The sequence below is a fragment of the Rattus rattus genome, chromosome 2, assembly GCF_011064425.1.
Source record: "Rattus rattus isolate New Zealand chromosome 2, Rrattus_CSIRO_v1, whole genome shotgun sequence".
In the NCBI taxonomy this organism is placed as follows: Eukaryota; Metazoa; Chordata; class Mammalia; order Rodentia; family Muridae; genus Rattus; species Rattus rattus.
The window spans coordinates 212,976,817-213,001,499 of NC_046155.1; positions in this window are offsets into that span (position 1 = coordinate 212,976,817).

The following is a 24,683-nucleotide window of genomic DNA, read 5'->3' on the forward strand; positions in this document are numbered from 1 at the left end:
CATTAGATCATTCAGTTTCTTTGGCTCATTTTATTCAGCACAATGTTCTTGAATTATTAAAGATTAATGCTGAAAATCACATGGGAGAGACAGCTGGACCCTCAGAAGTGCAGACAGTCCTGAGAGCTCAGAGGAGACTACCACTTCTGCTCACATTTCTGGCCCAAGAGGAACCTGTCTGGAGCCCTCTGGATACAGGAACCTAGGGGCAGGAACCTTCCTGTGTCTGTCCATGCCCAGAGCTGGAAGCCAGTCACCAGGAGCACCTATGCAACTGAGAGCAGAGGTAAGATCAACTCTTCTGCTCCATTCAACCTGCAGACCTCAGAGAGCCCAAACCCAGGAGCAGTTTGGGAGAGGCCTCATCCCTTTTCTACCTGCACTCAGAGCTGAACCAGTTCCACAGCTCTCTGTACCCAGATCCAGCTGTAAGAAAATAGGTCTACAGGAGAGCTGACACACAGGCTTACAGGAGGGTCAAGGCACTGTCAGAGACAGCAAGACAAGCTAACACCAGAGATAAGGAGATGTCAAGAGGCAAGTGCAGGAACCTAAGCAACAGAAACCAATACTTGGCATCATCAGAGCCCAATTATCCCACCATAGCAAGTACTGGATATCCCAACACACCAGAAAAACAAGATTTAGATTTAAAATCACATCTCATGGTGATGATAGAGGACTTTAAGAAGGACATAAAATAATTTTAAAGAAATACAGGACAACACAGAAACAAGTAGAAGTTTTAAAGAGGAAACACAAAATCCTCAAAAGAATTACAGAAAAACACAACCAAAACAGGTGAAGGAATTGAACAAAAAACCCATTCAGAATTTAAAAGTGGAAATAGGAACAATAAAGAAAGCACAAAGGAAGACAACTTAGATAGAAACCAGGAAAAGAGACTAGGAGTCACATGCACCATCACCAACAGAATACAGAGGTAGAAGAAAAGATTCTCAGAGAAGAAGATACCATATAAAACATCAACAACCATCAAAGATAATGTAAAAGACAAAAAGCTCTTAGCTCAAAACATACAGAAAATCCAGGACACAATTAGAAGATCAAACCTAAGGATAATAGGTATAGAAGAGAGTGAAGACTCCCAACTTAAAGAACCAGTAAATATCTTCAACAGAATTATGAAAGAAAACTTCACTAACCAAAAGAAAGAGATACCCATAAACATACAAGAAGCATACAAACTGCAAATAGATTGGAACAGATAAGAAATTCTTCCTGTCATGTAATAGTCAAAACACCAAATGCACAAAACAAAGAAAGATTATTAAAAGCAGTAAGAGAAAAAGGTCAAGTAACATATAAAGGCAGACCTATCAGAATTACACCAGACTTCTCACGAGAAACTATGAAAGCCAGAAGATCCTGGACAGATTTCATACAGACCCCAAGAGAACACAAATGCCAGCCCAAGCTACTATATCCAGAAAAACTTTCAATTAACATAGATGGGCAAACCAAGATATTTCATGACAAAAGAAATTTACACATTATCTTTCTACAAATCCAGCACTACAAGGGATAATAGATGGAAACCTCCAACACCAGTAGGGAAACTACACCCTAGAAGAAGCAAGAAAGTAATCGCCTTACAACAAAACCAAAAGAAGAGAGATACAACAACATAATTTCACCCCTAAAAATGAAAAATCAGGAAGCAAAAATCACTATTCCTTAACATCTCTCAACATCAATAGACTCAATTCCCCAATAAAAAGACATGGACTATCAGACTGGATACTTAAAGAGGACCCAGCATTTTTCTGCATACAGTATACACACCTCAGAGACAAAGATAGACACTACCTCAGAGGAAAAGGCTGGAAAAGAAGTTTCCAAGTAAATGGTCCCAAGAAACCAGCTGGAGTAGTCATTCTAATATTGAATAAAATCGACTTTCAACCAAAAATTATCAAAAAAGATAAGGAAGTACACTTCACATTCATCTAAGAAAAAAATGCACCAAGATGAACTCTTACTCCTAAATGTCTATGCTCCAAATGAAGGGCACCTACACTCATAAAAGAAACCTTACTAAAACTAAAAACACACATTGCACCTCACAAAATAATACTGGGAGATTTCAACACCCCAGTCTCATCAATGGACAGATCATAAAGAGAAATTAAGCAGAACATAGAAATTAACAAGTTATGAAACAAATGGACTTAACAGATATTTGTAGAATAAAATTTCATCCTAAAACAAAAGGATATACCGTCTTGTAAGCACTTCATGGTACCTTCTCCAAAATTGAACATACAATCAGTCACAAAACAGGCCTCAACAGATACAAATAGAAACAGATAGAAATAAACCCACGCATCCTATTAGATCACCAGAGAAAAAGGCTAGTTTTCAATAATAACAAAAACAACAGAAAGCCCACATAAACATGGAAGTTAAACAACACTCTACTCAATGACAACTTGGTCAAGGAAGAAATAAAAGAAAGAAATTAAAGACTTTTAGAATTTAATTAATTAATTGCATACTCAACCTTATGGGATACAGTGAAAGCAGTGTTAAGAGGAAAACTCATAGCTATGAGTGCCTCCAAAAAGAAACTGGAGAAAGCATAAACTAGCAGCTTGACAACTCACCAAAAAGCTTTAGAACAAAAAGAAGCAAGCACACCCAAAGGAATAGAAAGCAGGAAATAATCAAACTCAGAGCTGAAATCAACCAAGTAGAAACAAAAAGGACCATAGAAAGAATCAACAGAACCAAAAGTTGGTTCTTTGAGAAAATCAACAAGATAGATAAACCCTTAGCCAGACTAATGAGAGGACACAGAGAGTGTGTCCAAATTAACAAAATCAGAAATGAAAAGGGAGACATAACTACATAATCTGAGGAAATTTTTAAAAAAAATCATCAGATCCTACTACAAAGACCTATATTCAACAAAACTTGAAAATCTGCAGGAAATAGACAATTTCCTAGACAGATACCAGGTATCAAAGTTAAATCAGGAACAGATAAACCACTTAAACAACCCCATAACTCCTAAAGAAATAGAAGCAGTCATTAAAAGTCTCCCAACCAAAAAAGAGCCCAGGACCAGATGGGTTTAGTGCAGAATTCTGTCAGACCTTCATAGAAGACCTCATACCAATACTGTCCAAACTATTCCACAACATTGAAACAGATGGAGCACTACCAAATTCCTTCTATGAAGCCACAATTACTCTTATACCTAACCACACAAAGACCCAACAAGGAAAGAGAACTTCAGACCAATTTCCATTATGAATATTGACGCAAAAATACTCAATAAAATTCTTGCAAACTGAATGAATCTAAGAATACATCAAAACTATCATCCATCATGATCAAGTAGGCTTCACCCCAGGGAGGCATTGATGGTTCAATATACAGAGATCCATCAACATGATCCAGTATATAAACAAACTCAAAAAATTTCATTAGATGCTGAGAAAGCATTTGACAATATTCAACACCCCTTCATGATAAAAGTCCTGGAAAGATCAGGAATTCAAGGCTCACATCTAAATATAGTAAAAGCAATATGCATCATACCAGTAGCTAACATCAAACTAAATGGAGAGAAAATTGAAGCAATCCTACAAAAATCAGACACTAGACAAGGCTCCCCAATCCCTCCCTACTTATTCAATATAGTACTTGAAGTCCTACCTAGAGCAGTCAGACAATGAAAGGAGGACAAAGGGATACAAATTGGAAAGGAAGAAATCAAAAATCACTATTTGCAGATGATATGATAGTACACTTAAGTCACCCCAAAATTTCCACCAGAGAACTACTAAACCTGATAAACAACTTCAGCAAAATGTCAGGATATAAAATTAACAAATCAGTAGCCTTTCTCTACTCAAAGAATAAACAGCCTGAGAAAGAAATTAGGGAAATTTCACCTGTCACAATAGTTCCCAATAATATTAAACACCTTGGTGTGACTTTAACCAAGCATGTAAAATATCTGTATAACAAGAACTTCAAGTCTATGAAGAAAAAATTGAAAAAGATCTCAGAAGATGAAAATACTTCCCCTGCTCATGGATTGGCAGGATTAATATAGTAAAAATGGCCATTTTGCCAAAAGCAATCTATAGATTCAATGCAATCCCCATCAAAATTGCAACTCAATTCTTTATACAGTTAGAAAGAGCAATTTGCAAATTCATTTGGAATAACAAAATATGCAGGATAGCTCAAAATGTACTAAACAATAACAGAACTTCTGGGGGAATCACCATCCCTGACCTCATGCAGTATTATGGAGCAATAGTGATAAAAACTATATGTTATTGGTACAGACACAGGGAAGTAGGTCAATGGAATACTATTGTAGACCCAGAAATGAGCCCACATAACTATAGTCACTTGATCTTTGACAAAGGAGCTAAAACCATCCAATGGAAAAAAAGATAGTATTTTCAAATAATGGTGTTGGTTCAACTGGAGGTCAGCATGTAGAAGAATGCAAATTTATCCATTCTTATGGCTCTGTACAAAGCTTAAGTCCAAGTGGATCAAGGACCTTCACATCAAACCAAATATTCTCAAATTGATAGAAAAAAAAAAGTGGGGAAGAGTCTCGATCACATGGGCACTGAGGAAAATTTCCCAAACAAAACACCAATGGCTCATGCTCTAAGATCAAGAATCAACAATTGGGATCTCATAAAACTACAAAGCTTCTGTAAGGCAAAAGACACTGTCGTTAGGACAAAATAGCAACCAACACATTAGGAAAAGATCTTATGAATCCTAAATCTGATAGAGGACTAATATCCAAAATATATGAAGAATTCAAGAAGTTAGAACCCAGAGAGTCAAAATAATCCTATTAAAAAGAAATGTGTTCAGATAAACCAGTTAAACAACCCCATAACTCCTAAGGAAATAGAAGCAGTCATTAAAGGTCTCCCAACTAAAAAGAGCCCAGGTCCAGACGGGTTTAGTGCAAAATTCTATCAGACCTTCATAGAAGACCTCTTACTAATATTATCCAAAATATTCCACAAAATTGAAACAGATGGAGCACTACCAAACTCCTTCTATGAAGCCACAATTACTCTTATACCTAAACCACACAAAGACCCAACAAAGAAAGAGAACTTCAGACCAATTTCCCTTATGAATATCGACACAAAAATACTCAATAAAATTCTGGCAAACCGAATCCAAGAGCACATCAAAACAATCATCCACCATGATCAAGTAGGCTTCATCCCAGGCATGAAGGGATGGTTTAATATCACGGAAAACCATCACGTGGATCCATTATATAAACAAACTGAAAGAACAAAACCACATGATTCATTTCATTAGATGCTGAGAAAGCATTTGACAAAATTCAACACCCCTTCATGATAAAAAGTCCTGGAAAGAATAGGAATTCAAGCCCATACCTAAACATAGTAAAAAGCCATACACAACAAACCAGTAGCTAACATTAAACTAAATGAGAGAAACTTGAAGCAATCCCACTAAAATCAGGGACTAGACAAAGGCTGCCCACTCTCTCCCTACTTATTCAATATAGTTCTTGAAGTTCTAGCCAGAGCAATCAGACAACAAAAAGGAGGTCAAAGGGATACAGATCAGAAAGAAGAAATAAAAATATCACTATTTGCAGATGATATGATAGCATATTTAGAAAGTGATCCCAAAAGTTCACCAGAGAACTACTAAAGCTGATAAACAACTTCAACAAAGTGGCTGGGTACAAAATTAACTCAAATAAATCAGTAGCCTTCCTCTACACAAAAGAGAAACAAGCCGAGAAAAGAAATTAGGAAAGCGACACCCTTCATAATAGACCCAAATAATATAAAAGTACCTCGGTGTGACTTTAACCAAGCAAGTAAAAAGATCTGTACAATAAGAACTTCAAGACTCTGAAAGAAAAAATTGAAGACCTCAGAAGATGGAAAGATCTCCCATGCTCATGGATTGGCAGGATTAATATAGTAAAAATGGCCATTTTTACCAAGCGATCTACAGATTCAATACAATCCCCATCAAAATACCAATCCAATTCTTCAAAGAGTTAGACAGAACAATTTGCAAATTCATGGAATAACAAAAAACCCAGGATAGCTAAAACTATCCTCAACAATAAAAAGGACTTCAGGGAATCACTATCCCTGAACTCAAGCAGTATACAGAGCAATAGTGATAAAAAACTGCATGGTATTGGTACAGAGACAGACAGATAGACCAATGGAACAGAATTGAAGACCCAGAAATGAACCCACACACCTATGGTCACTTGATTTTTTTTGACAAAGGGCCAAAATCCATCCAATGGAAAAAAAGATAGCATTTTCAGCAAATGGTGCTGGTTCAACTGGAGGTCAACATGTAGAAGAATGCAGATCGATCCATACTTATCAGCCTGTACAAAGCTTAAGTTCAATTGGATCAAGACCTCCACATCAAACCAGATACACTCAAACTAATAGAAGAAAAACTAGGGCAACATCTCGAACACATGTGCACTGGAAAAAATTTCCTAAACAAAACACCAATGGCTTATGCTCTAAGATCAAGAATCGACAAATGGGATCTCATAAAACTGCAAAACTTCTGTAAGGCAAAGGACACATGGTTGGACAAAGCGGCAACCAACAGATTGGGAAAAGATCTTTACCAATCCTACAACAGATAGAGGCCTTATATCCAAAATATACAAAAGAACTCAAAAAGTTAGACCCATGAGAGACAAATAACCTATTAAAAATGGGGTTCAGAGCTAAACAAAAGAATTCACAGCTGAGGAATGCCGAATGGCTGAGAAACACCTAAAGAAATGTTCAACATCTTTAGTCATCGAAATGCAAATCAAAACAACCTGAGATTTCACCTCACACCAGTGAGAATGGCTAAGATCAAAACTCAGGTGACAGCAAATGGCGAGGATGTGGAGAAAGAGGAACACTCCTCCATTGTTGGTGGGATTGCAGACTGGTACAACCATTCTGGAAATCAGTCTGGAGGTTCCTCAGAAAATTGGACATTGAACTGCCTGAGGATCAGCTATACCTCTCTTGGGCATATGCCCAAAAGTTGCCCCAACATATAAAAAAGACACGTGTTCCACTATGTTCATAGCAGCCTTATTTATAATAGCCAGAAACTGGAAAGAACCCAGATGCCCTTCAACAGAGGAATGGATACAGAAAATGTGGTACATCTACATAATGGAATATTACTCAGCTATCAAAAACAACGACTTTATGAAATTCGTAGGCAAATGGTCGGAACTGGAAAATATCATCCTGAGTGAGGTAACCCAATCACAGAGAAACACACATGGTATGCACTCATTGATAAGTGGCTATTAGCCCAAATGCTTGAATTACCCTAGATGCCTAGAACAAAGGAAACTCAAGACAGATGATCAAAATGTGAATGCTTCCTCCTTCTTTAAAGGGGAACAAAGAAATACCCTATGGCAGGGGAATAGAGGCAAAAGATCAAAAACAGACACAAAGACACCCATTTAGTATTTTCAAATAATGGTGTTGGTTCAACTGGAGGTCAGCATGTAGAAGAATGCAAATTTATCCATTCTTATGGCTCTGTACAAAGCTTAAGTCCAAGTGGATCAAGGACCTTCACATCAAACCAAATATTCTCAAATTGATGGAAAAAAAAAACTGGGGGAAGAGTCTCGAGACCCCATATGGGCAACAATGAACAAAATTTCCCTAAAACTAAAAAACATCCAATGGCTGACCATGGCTCTAAGATCAGAATCAACAATTGGGATCTCAGTAAAACTACCAAAGTCCTGGGTGTAAGACTGAAAAGAACTGTCGTTAGGACAAAATAGCAACAACACATTAGGAAAAGATCTTATGTTCCTAAACTGATAGAGGACTAATATCCAAAATATATGAAGAATTCAAGAAGTTAGAACCCAGAGAGTCAAAATAATCCTATTAAAAAGAAATGTGTTACAGAGCTAAACAAATAATTCTCAACTGAGAATATCGAATGGCTGAGAAGTAATTAAAAAAATGCTCAACATCCTTAGTCATCAGGAAAATGCAAATCAAAACCACCCTGAGATTCCACCTCACACCAGTCAGAATGACTAAGATCAAAAACTCTATGATCAGATCCTGGCGAGGATGTGGAGAAAGAGAAACACTCCTCTACTGTTGTTGGTGGGATTGCAAATGGGTACAAACACTCTGGAAATAAGTATGGAGGTTCCTCAGAAAATTGGACATTCCCCTACCTGAGGACCCAGCTATACCTCTCTTGCCCACATACCCAAAAGATGTTCCAACATACAACAAAAACACATGCTCCACTATGTTCATAGCAGCCTTACTTATAATAGCTAAAAGCTGGAAAGAACCCAGATACCCTTCAACAAAAAAATGGATATAGAAAATGTGGTACATCTACACAATTGAGTACTATTCAGCTATCAAAAGCAATGACTTCATAAAGTTCATAGGCAAATGAATTGAACTAGAAAATATCATCCTGAGTGAGGTAACCCAATCACAGAAAAAGGCACATGGTATGCACTCACTGATAAGTGGATATTAACCCATAAGCTCTAATTACCCAAGATAAAATCCACAGACCGCAGGAAGCTCAAGAATAAGGATGACCAAAGTGGATGCTTCACTCCTTCTTAAAAGGGGGAACAAAATGTTCATAGGAGGGGATATGGAGGCAAATTTTGGACCAGAGACTTTAGGAATGCCATTCAGAGCCCTGCCCCACATGTGGCCCCATATACACAGCCACCAAAAAGTAGATAAGATTGATGAAGCTAAGAAATGCACGCTGACAGGAACTGGATATAGATCTTTCCTGAGATACACAGCCAGAGCATGTGAAATACAGAGGCAACCACTAGCAGCAAACCATTGAACTGAGAATGGGACTCCGCTAGAAGAATTAGAGAAAGGACTGAAAGAGCTGAAGGGGCTTGCAACCCCATAAGAACAACAATGCCAACTAACCAGAGATCCCAGGGACTAAACCACTACCCAAAACTATACCTGGACTGACCCATGCCTCCAACTACTGTAGAGGATGGCCTTGCCATTTTTCACTAATGCCATGTCTGTCTCCTCTCTATCCAGACTTGGGTCTTTTGAAAAATACCCTCATTCTGGTTTCTTTTTTCCCTAGTATCCAAACCAAAAGGTCCTGCCAAAGATTAGAACCCCAGTGTGGGGAACATCAGGAAGGTAGGAATGGGAATGGTGGATGTGGAAGGAACACCCTTATAAGAATGAAAAGAAGAAGGGAGATGGAGGATAGAGGGAGCTTATGCCTGGGAAACTGGAAAGGAATAACATTGACATGTAAATTAAAAAATATTCAATAAAAAATTAAAAGAAAAAAGAGTTATATACCAATAATATTTAAAAATGCATCCTCATACTTATATTGTTCTAGAACCAATTCTGATACCAAAATGTGTATTAGTTGGAGTTTTAGAGTAACAGAAATTATAAAGTTAATCTCAATAACTGTGAAAGAGGGAGAAGGAGAGAGAAGGGATTCTGGCTTGCTCAAAGACCCCATATATGTACAACAATGCCAAGCAACCAGAGCTTCAACAGAGGAATGGATACAGAAAAATGGGACTAAGCCACTACCAAAAAAAGACTATACATGGACTGACCCTGGACTCTGACCTCATAGGTAGCAATGAATATCCTAGTAAGAGCACCAGTGGAAGGGAAGCCCTGGGTCCTGCTAAGACTGAACCCCCAGTGAACTAGATTGTTGGGGGAGAAAACTGCGGCAATGGGGGAGGATGGGGGAGGAACATCCCATTAAAGAAGGGAGAGGGGAGGGATTAGGGGATGTTTGCCCGAAACCGGGAAAGGGAATAACACTCGAAATGTATATAAGAAATACTCAAGTTAATTAAAAAAAAAAAATAAAAAGAAAAAAAAAAGTCCAGACTAAAAGTAAATTCATCCACTTCAAACCAAGCAAAATATCTCTCACAGATGTGCCTTCTTCGGTTTTGGATTTTAGTTCATTCTGGACATAAACAAATTGACAGCGAATAATAGCCATCACATCTCTCCTTAGTGTATGGACTTCCTTAAGCTTAGTTTTGAAGACTGAAATAGAACCAGGCAGAATAATGAATAGGTAAGTGAAGCCATCAAAGCTCATAACAGGATGTGTCTTCTGAATAACATAGGCTCTGAATAAACAAAACAATGAATGACTCAAGGTGAGGTATTTGGGTGAGTTGCAAGTGACCTTTGGATCCCATCTCACGCTTTGATACATTATTGACAAATAAGAGCATTTCTGTAACTTATGGGAACAAAATCTCTAGAATGTATAAAGATACAGCATAAAGATGAAATTCTTTTAGTCATAAACATAAAGCCAAAGCAATTATCACAATTGACAAGAACTTGTAAAAATTGACAGGAATAAGACGAATTAATATATCTCTTGTAAATTCCCAGTGGATCCTTTAAGCTCTCTAAGAAATTAATCTCATATTACAAAGGCAAAGGCATCATATACACTATTACCACCAACTGGAGTACCTGTTAGTCCTTCTTCTGATAAGGTCTCCAGTTCCTTTCCCATGGGTTTGTTGTTGCTGTTGTTGTTGTTGTTGTTGTTGTTGTTGCTGTTGTTGTTGTTTGGTTGCAGATGCTATTTGTTAATTATATACACCTACTGCATAAATCTAGAAATGAAATAGAATTATAAGCATAATAGTGAATTTGAGAATGATATAGATATAAACAATTCTTGCATAGCCCACAATCCCCATTTCCCTAGATTCTTGTGCTGTAAATATTTCCTTGTCATTGCAATTGCCAACACAGGTTTCTATTCCAGAATATTGAAAACACTAATTTCACTGAGACCAGATGAGGAACATTAAAGGCATGGAAATTTAACTGTAAGTTTTATACTGTAACATTATTTTGAATTATATCACAAGTAACATTTGAAAGTACATAACATCAATCTTCAAAAATATAAAAAACTTTAAATATTAAATTTTAAGATTTGTTTGCTGAGTCACCTCCCCAGCACCATTAAAGAATTTTTGAGATAGGGTATAATGTGACATCCTGACTGGGCATACACTTAAAGTGTAACTGTAACCCTGGCTGGCCTCAAAGTTGCAGCCTGTTTCAACCTCCCAGAGACTGGGATTACAGGTAGGCACAATCACATCTGGCTTTAATATTTTTGAATGTGTATTTGTGTTTTAGAAAGCAATCTTAAATGCATGAAACCATTACAAGGAAGAGAAAGTGTTGCTGTGTAACTCTACATTAAGCTGTTATCCACTTTGTCTTTCCTGAGGGACCCATTGCTGTCCTTCATTTTCTGTACTGACCCCTATAGTTCTTCGTTTACACTGCTTGAAAGAAAGGCATAGATCTGTTGTGTCCCCTGGTATACTTATGTCACCTTGGAAACCGAATGTGTGTTTCAGAAAACTGACTTTCTGGTATCCAGTTCATTAAGTACTGCGGCCCTGCCCATAATGCCATTGCCAAGTGGCTGTCTGAAATACAGACGAGTTCTCTCTGTTAGGGTAATAATTACCCTTTCAGGTATTTTGAATGGCTAAGCTGCTATTACAATTAATTATAGAGAACTCTTAACTAGCACAGCCAAGGAACATGGTATTCTAGCTAATGGTTCAATTGAAAGAATGAGAAATTAAAAGATTTAGTGCCCCTGAAACTCAGTATGGAACTAGGCCAGATGACTTGGTTTAATCAGAGTGTTTCTCCTAATCTAGACCATTACCTTGAACAATCAGCTATCTAAATAGAAAGGGGATAATTTTCATATACTGCTAATGCCAGTGTGGATCTGCCCAACTCCTCTCTTCTTCCACTTCACAGCTTTTCTTCAGATAAAGAATGTGTGATGAAGTTGTTACCAGTCACCACTAACAAACATTGAGACTATCTGGGGGAAGGGAGGGCAGGACTATGATAAGGGTATAGAAGGGAGGGCTTAGATTGAGATGTAAAGCAAGTGAGTAAGTAAATAAATAACAGATAAAATGGGAATAGCCACTACTAGTCCTACTGCTGGCAAAGTGCATACTGCACAAAGGTACTGTCCTGATGTCAGATTCTGAGTACCCACATAAGAGCCAGGCACAGTGGTGCATACTTGTAATCCCAGCACTGTGGACAGAAGCACAGATGTGATGACCCCTATTAGCTTGCTGGCCAGCCAACCTAGCCAAAAAGAATCAAGTTCCAGAGATCTTGAGTCAAAAACTAATCTGTTAAGTGGTAGAGGAAGATACCTAAAGTCTGTCCTTCACATGTGAGCATACAGTTGAGTATGACTGAACATGCACAGTATGGACACATACAACACACACATACACATGCGTGTGTGTGCTTGCATGCACACATGCACATAAGAGCACACATTGGAATGAAAGTAACCAAAATGCTTATGTGCCAGTTCATCATGCATAAATCCCTGACTTATACTCCTTGCATGCATTAAAGAATACACTTGTGCTGCTTGTAAGAATATAAACCAAGAATAGCCCTTTTCCAGGCCTGGACAAGGAGCCATACATGTTCCCTCCATGACTGCTACTCCTCAGTGTTAAACTACTGCTTCTTTCCTGCCTTTCAGCGGGAACCCTACCTGCACCAGGCTTGTACTGAGCTTTTCTCCTCTGCCCAAGAGATCTCATATCACTCTGGAATGTTCACTATTTCTCATGCTTCATGTCAATCAAAGCTGCAACTCTCTTGGCAGTCAAACAACATAGCTTTTCACCCTAAAGTAACAGCATACTCCCTTACCTCTCTTCCTTGTTTATGAGTACCAATTTAATATCACCAAAACTCCTTTACAATGACTCAGAAAAGCAGCATATTATTTATGAGATCAAAGGCAAGGGGGAGGAACAAAGAAAAGTGAAATACAGTATGCAAAGAAAGCAAGAAAAATAATAGAAGAGGTAGAGAAAAACTACATATTTTTAGAGCTACCAGAAAACATACACCCACTGCGCAAAGACAAACCACAGTAGTGCCTAAATAACTAAAGTCCACCAGCCAGCCCCATCTCCCATTACATACATCTCTAATTGTGCTGACTTCATTTTTCCCTTCTGAATCTAATGAATGGAAATGAAAGCGATTTGCTGCCTTGATGCTTCCCTCTGTATTTTGCTAAGTCTTTTTCTCAATGGTCCTTTGGTCATAAAAAGGATTGTGGCCCTTTTCCTAAAGCCTCAAGCCTTTTCATTTTGTGTTAATGTACAGCAACTTGATGTTCGACCTTGCTTGCAGTGTTAGTATCATTGGCAATTTCACCACTGTCGCCCACACATAACAGTAGCAAGTGGAGATGACTGTTAACCATTTGCCAGCACACTTCTAAGAAAAATCTCACTTCATTTCATTGAGGTCCTCTGTCAGACTTCTAAGTCTGCATTGTTACAGTTAAGAAAACAGAGATTCAGAGAGTTTGAGTAAATTTTCAGAAGGCATCATTAGGATTAAAACCTTTCCTTCAGAAAATCAATCCACAAGGCTATTGCTTTTGAGCACACTTTCATTTATTTACTTTTTGCCAGATTTTCATATACCCTAGGCTAGCCTTATACTGCTGTGTAGCTGATGATAAGATTGAAATCCTGTTCCACAGACACTTACTGTCATGCACAGATTGTTTACCATACTTTTTGGTAACTCTTCAATAGGCCACAGTCTTTAATGATTTTTCTTTTAAGATTACATCTGTGTATGTCAACTTGAGTGGGGGATTCCATTTGAAAGTCATCATGCTAGGCCACTTGTGCTCCTGGGGGAATGATATAATGGAGCCTTCCAAGCACAGGAATCTTTCCATGGTATTGTTCGCACTGTCCTGACCTCTGAATTTTGCAATTTAAGAAAAGACACAGAAGCACCACATGAGGCAAAGGAAAGTCATCAGCAAGAGTTTGTACAGAGTGCATATCACTCCTGACCCCAGAGACGACCTGAGATTGGGTTCTCCCTTCACCCTAACTGGGCTCTCCCCAAGGTGAGTGGGGAGAGTTCCCAGAGAGCAGGGCTTCATGTACAGACAGACTGAATGGGCAAGGCAGACAGAAGCAACACATGATTGTAATAAACTATTCTATTCACAAAATACGATAAGAAAGATTTTTCACCAAATCCCTCAACTTTGAGGCCTTTAAAGAAAATAAAGTAAATTTCATGTTATGGGCTCTGTAGAGTTATTTTCTCTAGATTTTATAGAATTACTTGCTTTTATAAGAACCAGTCCCCTTTTTTATCCAGCAACTAAAATGATTCTAAGGCCACTGTCAGGGTGTGAAAAAAAAATGAAGTGCTCTATTTAGATCAGATGACTGAGTTTCTAAATGGTCTAGAAACTGTAAGTGCTGAACAAAGACGTTTAAGCCACTTGCTGTACCTCATTGCACAATTATAAATCCTTCTTGCAATTTCCCAGACATTCAGGCCACTGGAGCTAATTAACTGTTCTGGCAGTGGGAAGACATGGCCATGTGATTCACAGTTGCTGAATGGCTATGTGGTATTTAATTTGAACAATAGATGAATTCAAGGACAGCACTTAGCAACAGTATCAGCAGATAGAGCATTTCTACCTAAGTGCCTCTTATTCAACTTCAATACTACCTTCCCGAAGATTTATGTTAGTATGTTTTTAATGTCAAAACATTTCCATTGCAAAAAGCAGTAAGGAAACCATGCCTTAATTCTGTACTGACAAACCTCACACGGTAACTCCCATAAGATGTCACTCATGCCTGGGGATAACCAGGTCACGGTGCAGGGTATACATCCTGATGTCCTCTATGCCAAACCACAACAAGACAGCAAGGCCCATGAGTCAGCAGAAGGTACAGAGATAAACCACTCCAAAGATGATCTCAAGGAACACTGCATGCGAGCAACTATTTATGGAGTGAAAGCCTGTAGACTTGGTTGGTTAGCACATTACCTCAGATTGCACAGTGACTACTCATCCCATCAGGATCTCGGTGCAGAAGGAGGACATTGAAAGAGATGTGGAGAGGGCAAACTCATTCACAGGCCAGCTACTCACATGACTTCATAATTTAATATTCTGGCTTCAGGAGCATGGTGAGCATGGTTATTTAGACGTGCAGTATGGCACATATACTGGCTGTCAGATCCTGTCTGCATGTTCTTCTACACCTCTAAGCTTATGTAAGTGAACGAAATGAAAACTGTCCGTAAGTATTTCAAAATGTCTGAGGGATGTACTTAGGCTGTACCAAGTATCTATATCATTAATAATCAGCCCTGTGCTCCTGCCTCATTCCCTAATCACAGAGAAAATACAATTCACTTTGAGCATTTCTCTCTTTTTTTTAATTGGATATTTTTTGTTTACATTCCAAATGTACGTCTCTCCTCCCTTTGGTACCCAACAAGTCCATCCTCTACTACATATGCAGCTGGAGACATGGGTCTGTCCATGTATAGTCTTTGGGTAGTGGTTTAGTCCCTGAGAGCTCTGGTTATTTGGCATTGTTGTTCTTATGGGGTTGCGAGCCCGTTCAGCTCCTTCAATCCTTTTTGAATTCATTAATGAGACAGCTTTCAACCAAGGCCCACTATTCTTCAAATTTCATTTTCATTTCCCTCACATTGTGTGTGTTGTGTGTGTGTGTGTGTGTGTGTATGTATGTATGTCTATGTCTGTGTGTGTGTGTGCATGTGTGTGTGCATAAGAGGAATCTACATTTCCATAGAGTGTCTCCTTAGTCCTCATTCATTGTGAAGTAAGCTGCAGAAAATTATGAGTCCCTACCAGCTGCTTCCACCTAAACGATATCATCATTCTGCCTCCATAAGACTGCCTTTGCCAATTATGAACTATATGAGCTTCTCAAAGAGTTTCTATGATTTTCTTTGTATCTTTTTTTATATCATGGGGAGTTATAGGCACTTCTGGCTGCTTTCTCATCTGAAGTTAAGGCTGCCTAGCTCAGCTATTTCTGGACAGGATGTGGACTTTGGGGGGTTAAATTCCTGAAAAGTTGGAAGTTCTATCTGCCTTCCTGAGCTCCAGCCCCCATCACCAATTAGAAAATATTAGAATTCAGTGGCAACCATAACATATTATCATAAACTGGGGGCCTAAAACAACCACAACTGATTATCCCATAGTTCTGGAGACCAGAAATCCAAAATGAAATGCAAGACCATAAATGGATGACTCCCTTGATGAAGAGCTATAGGTAATCAATGGCTACCAAAAGAGGAGGAATCAGTCCTCTTCAGGAATGACCCTGATAAGTTACCCAATCTCAATAACTGTCCAGCCCTAAACATGTATACTTTTTAAAAAATATTTATTTTATTTATGTGAGTATACTGTAGCTGTCTTCAGACACACCAGAAGAGGGAATTAAACTCAGGTCCTCTGGAAGAGCAGTCAGTGCTCTTAACTGCTGAGCCATCTCTCCAGCCCCACATATATACTTTTAAGCAACAAAAATGGACTCAGTCGATGGTGTGTGTAGGGAGAGGAGCGATTCTAAAAAAAAAAATTAAAAAGCTTCTTTTGAAAAAGCAAAGTATTAACAGGGTCATTTGTCATCCTAGGTCCTCGTGAACAGGAATGAACTTTGCTACCTGCCTCTTACTGTCTCTGGCTTGCATCACCTGCTTTGTTTTGGTTTTTAAGAATTTGTTTCATCCCCTGCATTCTGTTGTCTTTAACTAAATGATCTCATGTTCTGTAATGTTGGGTCTCTACATTTTTTTATCTTCTAAGGATACCAGTGTTTAGATTTAGAGCCCATTCTATCCCAGCAAGGCCTCACTTCACCAGAGTACACATAAATCTGTTTCTAAGGGCTGGAGAGATGGCTCAGAGGTTAAAAGCATTGACTGCTCTTCCAAAGGTTCTGAGTTCAAATCCCAGCAACCACATGGTGGCTCACAACCATCTGTAATTAAATCTGATGCCCTCTTCTGGTGTGTCTGAAGATAGCTACAGTGTACTTATATATAATAAATAAATAAATCTTTTTTTAAAAAAAATAGTTCAAGCTCACACTAAACTACACAGTAAGTTCAAGAAAGAAAAAAAAGACATTCTAAAGGTCAGCAAAGACATTAAAATTTGAGTTGATACTATTCACAGGCATAGAGCCCCTTAGTTTATCTGTGTGAATTATCTAATAGTTGTCAGTTTCTCATCATATATTTTGTTAAACTTTTTGTTAATTTAATTTAAATGTGGCAATTAATACCATACCTGGGAAGCCTGCTCTCTGTGTATCTAATAAACTCTGAAGCACATAGGATTTTCTTACTTTAGACTATATAGACTGTTTTTGGATACCTGTTTGTTTTTTAATGAGAAACATCAATGGAATATGGATTTATTTGGGTGGGAAGAAAGGGTAGATGTGAGGAGCTGGAGAGGGAGTGAAACCAAAATTAGAATTCATTGTATTAAAAAATGTATTTCCAATAAAAAAAATGACGTTTTGGAAAATGAAACCTGTTTATAGAATTTAAGATTATTTTTAAACTATTCAATTAGACGGTAAAGTAAATTCAAACAGACACTGCATAACTTTTACCAAGTTCAAATATGCATTATTGCTCTTTCTCATTTGCTTCAGACAACTTTTTAAAGAAAAATGAGACAAGTGTAACTTAGGGCCAGATATACCCTTTGTTCTTCTGCTTTCCACCCCAGAGGAGACCTCCATCCTGAGGCCAGGGCAAAATAGCACAGGGATTTTCTCTTCTGTCCAATAAAAACCGTACAATAGGTTCTCTAAATGAAGAAAATCAATAGGTTGTGTGTGTGTGTGTGTGTGTGTGTGTGTGTGTTGTGTTGTGTTCAAAAACCATACTTTTGTAAAACTTAGTATTACTTTGGAGAATACTAAAATGAAAAGAATAGGTGGGTTTATTTTTTTGTATTTTTTTCTGAGTGACATTAAAGGTCTTTATTCAGGAAGGAATGATTGGCATAGTTGATGACAACTTTTGATTTGAATTCTTGGATGCAGCAGTAAAGTCTACACATGAGCAATGTTCAATACTGCAGTTGCTAAACTATCAGGAAAAGGTTTACTAGTTTTGTATAGGCTCAGTGAAGGTTTAATAGTTTTGTATATTTGATTCCAATTAGTTAGTAAAGGACACATATTGATGGTGTATATGGAAGAGCTGATCCACTATATTCATCACAGAAAGATATAAAAAAATCAGTTTATCTATACCATGAATATTAGAAACTATGAAATTTAAATTTAAAAACTTGATAAGTAAAAAGTATTTATCTTAGTTTGGGTGGGTAAAACACCATAACCAAAACAAAGCACTGTGGGAATGAAAGTGTTTAATTCATCTTGGAACTGTCACACTCCATCACTGAGGAAAATCAGAGCAAAAACTCATGCCAGAAAACCTGGAGCAGGAACTGAGCAAGGGCCATGGAAGAATCTCCTTAATAACTTGCTTCTCATGGCCTGCTTATCCTGCTTTCTTATAACACCTAGGACCACCAGCCCAGGGCTGGCACTGCACACACTTCCAATTATCAAGAAATTTCACCATAGGCTTTTCCACAGGCTAATATCATGGGGACATTTCCTCAACTGAAGTTCCAAAGTTATTCTAACTTATGTCAAGCTAACATAAAATATATGCAACATTGCAATCAATGCTAACATGTAAACTAACTGTTTAAATTTTATCTTAAAAATTACTCCCTTGAGGATGTAAAATGTTGAATAAGTTAATTCCCAAAAGTCCTGCTATTAGTATTTTCTGTATGTGTATATGTGCCAACACAGCAGTTCACAAACACATGTTGAAATGTATTTACGTTAGATGCAGGGTTTAGGATTTAGAGATATCAGGATTTAGAGATAACAGATTAAAAGACTTCATTCATTGCCTTCTCATTGACTTTACTAAGACATTTGCAAAACTCTTCTTTTTTTTGAGCTTTTTGTTTGTTTGTTTTTGGTTTTGTTTTGTTTCTTAATTTTCTAGGAATTGCTTCCGTGTATTGTATTTACAACAGAAATCGGAGCAACACTGACTTTTAAAAGCCTGCCCTCTCCTATGTTCTCGCTGTATTAATGTGGTTCTGCAGAGGCTTTAGGTAGTTCATTTATGTGTACTTTCCAGTTGGCAGCTCTATTATAGTGTCCATATTGTCATCTATAGACAACAGTAAATTATCTTCATTATTAGCTCCAGACTATAAACTACTATGGTGTGGGAATAATGTATGGTGTGTATTATTATTGTCAGTAGAAACAGTCAATAAAGTGATATTGCTCAGTATTTCAAAAGAACAGAGGTATGATAGATAAGAAGAGCTTGAAAATTCATCAATGCATAGACATTCAGAAAAAGCTCACACAGAGAAGCAGTTGCTTGTGGAGTTGTGCAAGAAATATGATGCCATCTAATTCTGTAATTCTATTGATGAGATGCACCTGCAATTCTTGACTCTACCAGGGGAAGTACAGTTGGATTAGCTGTGCACTGTGCTTTGGTTGATGACACTCCCTACAATAGTAACTACATAGCCACTAACTTAATTGCTTGCCCAAGAATTTTTCTCTAGATTTGATACATGGCTGGATGAGTTCCGGAACTTTGATCAGAAATTTCAAGATGCATGAGAATAAAATTATTGAAAAGAATTTAAAACCATGTTACCAACAAATATACATAAGATATCAAATAATACTTTTCATTTACGAGAGAATAAAAATAGCAAAAAGAGTTACAGTAGTCACCAACAGGCAGAACCTTGTCCAGAAATGTTCAATGCGTGGCACATCTGCTGACACACAGCAGTTATACTTTCAGACAGGCCTCACCTAATTACCTGCACATTCTGACCTGGTGAGGTGCTTTCTGCAGGCTATCCTAGTTACAGGACACTGGTCTGTACCTGCACATTAAGCTTAATGTGTGAGAAAAGATCTTCTCTCCCTTCTCAGTATCAAATGGTCTCTCTGAGGTTAGATGAGAAAGTTAAGACACTCCCGACCCCCACCCTGCGGGAAACCTCCTTCCTTACAAATATCAGAGCCAATCATCTCACTTCTTCTGCTTGATCTCCTCTCTCTCTCTCTCTCTCTCTCTCTCTCTCTCTCTCTCTCTCTCTCTCTCTCTGTCTGTCTGTCTGTCTGTCTCTCTCTCGATGAGTCTTGTTTCAATGATTCTATCACTTCAGTCTGCTGTATTACAAGTTATTTCAAATATGTATTTAAAACATATTATCAACTTATAAATGAATACATACCATGGATATCCTTTTAGGACTGGATTACCTCACTCAGAATGAAATTCTCAAGTTCTATTATTTACCCGAAAAAATCATGATGACTTTGCTTTTAACAGCTGAATGATATTCCATTGTGTTGATATCCCACATTTTCTCCATTCTTCACTTGAGGGACAACTAGGTGTTTCTGGTTTGTGGCTATTATAAATAAAGCTGCTATAAACATAGTTTGAAAAATGTTGGAGCATCTTTTGGGTATATGTCCGGGAGTGGTATACCTCAAGACTTTGAGGTAGAACTATTCTCAGTTTTCTGAGAAACAATCTAATTGATATCCAAATACAAGTTTGCACTCCTGCCATCAGTGAAAAGTGTTCCCCTTGTTCCACATCCCTGCCAGCACGTGCAATCTTAGTTTTTGGTCTTAGCCATTCTAATGGATGTAAGACGGAACCTCAGAGTTATTTTGATTTGCCTTTCCCTGATGCCTAAGGACTTTGAACACTTCTTTAAGTGCTCCTCAAAATACAGGTACCATACGAGACTCCACAGACCTAAAGAAGCTAAACAAGAAGGATGTTGTGGTTTGCCCTGGAGTTCTGTATTTTGATGCTAATTCCACTGCCCCAAGAACAGCTGCCTAGTCACTACTCAAGACTCAGGTGGCTTCTCCAGAACCTTCTTCCCATTGACTTTGTAAAATATAAAATATAGGTGGAGGAGAAGGAAGGATGGGCGGGAGAAGTTTGAAGGAAGAGGAGGTGGAACAGGAAGATAGAAGAAGAGGCAGGTGTTAAGATTTTGTCATTGGAGCAGAAAAACCACTGAACTGAGAATAGGAAGGATCAGAGGCTGAAGAGGAGAGATATTTGAAGCAACCAGAAGGGACTAAGGATGGGACCCTGGACCTGACTGGAGCAACAGGGAAGGAGGAAGAGAACAGGAGTTGGGGGGAGGGGGAGGGAGAGAACACCCATGGCAGGGGAGGGGATTAAGATTTTGCTCTGTGTATTTACAGGTTAAAAAAAAAATAAAAAAATAATATACAAAAAAAAAGATTTTGCTCTGTGTATTTACAGGTTGTTATTAATGTTCTTAAGGGATGGATGGTATTGGGCTTTGCATGTTTAGGTGGGCAATTATATCTTATCAATAGGATCTAAGATTATTGTGTCGTATGTTCTTTCATGTATAGATTTAAATGTAATGGAGTGTGGGGTGGCTGGTCTGGGCCGCCACAGAATTGGAATGTGTGCTTCTGGCAAGATATCTTGGGGCACTGAGGTGCCAATCCTAGTGGGATAAAAGACAACTACTTTTTTTATTTTTTGTATTTTACAACAACAGGAGGAAGGCCCATAAGACAAAGTTTGAATCTCACTTAGAGTGGGGAATAAAATAGTCATAAAAGGCAGACAGAGGGAGGGAACTGGGACGGAGGGGTTGGGGAGGGTAATGGGAGGTTCAGAATCAGGTTTGGGGAAGGATTGGAGAAATGGCTAGATGACCATGTAAATGAATGAAAATCTGCAACTGATGGGGATGAGGAGGTGGAAGGCATCTCCAGGATATGACAGAGACCTGGGATAAGGGAGACTCCCAAGAATCAATGGGAGTAACCTGAGCTGTGATTCACAACACTGTGGACATGGAACCTGGAGAGGCCACCTTCTGTAGCCAGGCAGGAACCCCAGTAGAGTGATAGAGACACCAACCCACCCACAAAACCGTCAAGCCAAAATGTATCCTATTTACAAGAAATACAGGCACAGGGAATGGAGCAGAGCCTGAGAGAATGGCTAACCAATGGCCAATCCAACTTGAGACCCATCCCATGGGCAAGCACCAATCCCTAACCATATTAATAACCCTGTTATGCTTGCAGACAAGAGCATGTTGTCCTCTGAGAGGCACTACCCAGCAGCTGATTCAGACATACCCATAGCCAAACAGTCGATGGAGCTTGGTGACTCTTATGGAAAAATAGAAGGAAGTATTTCAGGTCCTGAAGGTGATAGGAACTCCACAGGAAGACCAGCAGAGTCCACATAAATGGATCCTTGGAGCTCTCAGAGTTTAAACCACCAACCAAAGAACATTCTAGAGCTAGACCTAGGCCTCTCCACACATATGTAGCAGATGTGCAGCTTGGTCTTTATGTAGGTCCTGAAGAAAACAGGGGCTATCCCCAAAGCTGTTGCCTGTCCATGGGACACATTCTTCTAACTGGTGCTTTCTTGTCTGGCCTCAGTGGGAAAGGAAGTGCCTAGCCTCACAGAGACTTGAGGTGCCAGGGTGAAAAGAAACCCAGAGGGGTCCCACTTGCTCAGAGGAGAAGGTGAGGGGCGATGAGGGAAGAAGTATAGAAGGGGATGACTGGGATGGGGGCAGTGAACAGGATGTAAACTGAATAAGTTAAAAAATAAATTAAATTTTTAAAAAAGTCAGCTACTTAGCATGAAAATAAAACTTTTCCTAAAGTCTCACAAGCAGTTCTTTGTGAATAGTCTAGACCAAAATGAAGGAGCTCTGTCTGATTTTGAAAAGCTAAACATGTCAGCAAACAAAAAAGAATAACATACTGGATTATTTTTATTGTTTTCTATCTTTCCTTGATGCCAGAAAGTCAGTAAGACTAAGTCAAACCTACCACCTTCAGCTTTTAAAGGAAAGTCAAAGTCATTTTGAAAACACTTTTAAATTTTCATTGTTGAAAATAATAAGTAATTGAAGCTATATGCCAGCAGTTGATCCTTAATAAATTTGATTACTTCCCTTACTGAGGAAATTATAATCTGTATCAAGTACTTAATTTATATATCTATCAATCAAGGAATCACAATTTGATGGTAAACATTAAAACAGGGTGGTTATAATGGGTAGATGCTTACCTTTGTAACATTTTAAATCTAGTCATGATTTGTTTGCCGTATAATTTTTGATCACAATGCTATTTAAATTTGTTGTGCATATGAGTGTATGCATGCTGGTTCATGCATATTCAGGTCCATGTATACATACTGGTACACATGTACATTGCACATATGTTCACATGTGTGGGAGCCAGGGACACATTCATGTGCCATTCTCAGGAGATATCCACTCTGCTGTTTGAAGCAATGTCTCCCATGAGCCTGGCTGATGAACCATAAGGCTCTTCCTGTCTCTCTCTCCCAGTGCTAGGATTACAAGTGTTCCACCATGCCTGACATATATTGGTTCTTCAGATCCACGTCAAGTCTCTGTGTATGTAACAAGCACTTTGCTTACAGAGCTATCTCCCCAACCAAAGAAACTATTGGTTTGTTTTGGTTTTTTTTGTTTTGTTTTTTGTTTTTTGCCTTTTGGGGTTTTTTTGTTTGTTTGTATTTTGGCCTTTGTATGACTATGTGTTAATGGGCAGGAGCCTGCCTCCCAGACCAAGGAAATAAAAGAAGAGCAGAGGTCCCAGTGCCAAAAGGAATAGATTTTTTAAAAATACTTTCCCTATCTTTAGTAGTATACAAGAAAATCAGGAATGGTGAATGGAGGAGACCCGAGGAGCCCTAAACTGAGGACTGTCTAGCACAAATCTAGGTTTTAAAGCAAATCTCTTAGAAGGCCATGGTTAGAAATGCTGAAATTATTTAACTTTTTAAATGTCTATGACCCTTTTTCCTTTGAATTATTATTATTTGGGTAAATAACTCTTTATAAACTAGTCAGCAAACATCTCAAGGTCACAAACAGGCTTTGATTAATCTCTGACTTCTCACTCATAACTATTCATGACAGAATTATGACAAGAAGTAAACATCTATCACACAAATGAGAGAATCAATAGATTACCAAATGAATAATTGAATACAAGTACAGAAGAATTATGTGGATAGAGTTAAAGATGCATATTGGACCAATTCTAGCCACATCTAAAGTCTGACTTCAAAAGTGGGGTCTTTAAATTACTCTCATAATTTATTCTAAGAGATGTAATTATTGTCTGGAAATACCCTTCTCCTAAAGTTTACTTTTTAATTGTTGGTTAAATAGTTTCTTAGTAACTTGCATAAGATTAAATAGTCAAAGTAATTTGGTAAATAGCATCTTTGCAGAGAAGTTAAATTATAGTAATCATACATCTGACATACAATAAAATAAACATGGCAATGCTATTATGAGTGGCAAATGTCAGGGTAGTTAATGTAGTGCAGCATCATAAGCATGGACTACTGAGCGATATCTGCTCAGACATTCTCAAAATCACAAGCTGTTGAGTACTAACTTTTTATTTAACCCTTTAGAAATATTGTGTTTTCTTTCTCTACATGTGTTCCAAATTATCACAATGTAGGTTTTAAAAATTAAAAACAAAATTCTCCTTAAACAAT